A 1,902-nucleotide genomic window follows, 5' to 3' on the forward strand; every position below is an offset into this window, starting at 1 on the left:
GATCTGCAACTTCAAAAGCACAAAATCTACAACAAAAGATGTTAAATGCAAAAGGGACAAGAGTCCCACTGAGTGTGCCAAAATGTATACAGTGAAAATGGATAAACAACAATAATATTGAAAGACTAAATGAATTCAACCACAAAACCCTAGCCTAACAACAACAAAGATCCACCATAACATATGAAGATTACCTAAGACAATGCAAATCAAATGAAATCACAAAGATTATACCATCACATGTCCAATAGGGTTTGAATCTCCATTCTTCATATCTCCATTGATCTTGCTTGATATATTTGCTCTTAGATTTTATGTGTGCACAAGAGCTCAACAAAGAACAGAAATATAGTTGCAAGTAGGATCGCATATGAAAGATCGAATGCTAGGATGCTTGATTAGAATGTATATGTCTAGGGGTTCAACTCGTTAGGGTTTATAATGAAGGAAACATCTCCTTATATAGAAGAGACTATAGGAAATGGAGGGATAAGATTGAGAGGTGTAAAAGATAAATGGTCGGTTATGATTAGAGGGTAGGTAAAGAAAATAAGAAAATAATGAAAGGGTAGGTAGTGTATGAATTAAGAGATAAATGACATGTGTCATAGGTAGAAAAGGCTAACGAATTAATTAAATGAATAAAGATTTGTTTAATTAATAGAGGAAGTGAGATTAATTAAATAAATAAAAGTATTTATTTAATTTAGAAAAAGGATAATTTAAATAAATAAATGTATTTATTTAACTGAGAAATAAGGCTAGAAGAGGATAAATGAATTAATTAAATAAATAAGGATTTATTTAATTAATAGAAGAATTAGGTTAAAATAATTAAATAAATAAAGATATTTATTTAATTAGACATGACAATTTTAGGTCTCTACAGTATTTATACTAACCTTGTCATCTTATAATCTAGTTTATTGCATTTGTAGAATCATGCATAGATAGGATGCATTCATGTTAAAATCAATCAAAAGCATCCCTTGTTCTTGCATTAGTAATCCCTAAGTCACTTTTCTCAATGATCTGAGAGCAAAGACATTGGCTTGAGGGACCTTGTGAGATAGAGAACCACAGAACCAACCTTGTGAAGTTGAGTCATTCTTCATGACTCCATAACTTGGACCAGGAAGTCTTGTGGGTGTGTGAGGAAGCCTCTTTGAGCTTCATTTTTCACATTTTGAGTCATCGACCCGCTTTCCCCGCATACTTTTCTGGCGCCCACCGTGGGGCTCTACCCCATTAATCAAATCGATTTTTAAAAATAATCACTTTTGTAGGTACACAGGAAACATGAATCAGCGCGTAGGGAACATCCCTTAGTGCATCTGGTGAACATTTTAGCGCATCCAGTGCACTATTTAGCACGTGGGGTCTATTCTATAGCACGTGCAGTCTTTACCTTAGCGCATCGTTCCCACTAATATTTTCCTGTAGGTCTGGACGCGAGAGAAAAATAGAGCAGCGCATCCAGAAAACAGTTCATCGCATCACGTCTGTCTAATAGCGCATCACAGTCATCCTTTAGCATGTACAGTCTGTTCTGTAGTGCATCACAGATAGAGGCAAAACCTAAAATTGTAACCGAGCCTAAAAATAGACTTGTTGAAGTCCACAAGAGCTTGTATTTTTCTAACTGTTTTGGTTGGTATTTTGCAGGGTCTTTAACATTTTTCTTGCAGGGAGGAGCATAGTTTTACTTTTAGAGTTACACTAATTTAAGTTTTTACTAGCTTAGTAGAGTTAGTTAAAATTTAAGGTCGTTTAATTCTTATGGGGTAAAATTGAACTCACCTTGTTTGGGCTATAAAAAGAACCACAAAAACAATCTTTTTCTGCTTTTCCTAGAAAAACAAAATCTTCAATTGGGTTTTAAAAAGAACAAGTCAATTTTCC

Source organism: Cryptomeria japonica, chromosome 7, assembly GCF_030272615.1.
Source record: "Cryptomeria japonica chromosome 7, Sugi_1.0, whole genome shotgun sequence".
Classification (NCBI taxonomy): domain Eukaryota; kingdom Viridiplantae; phylum Streptophyta; class Pinopsida; order Cupressales; family Cupressaceae; genus Cryptomeria; species Cryptomeria japonica.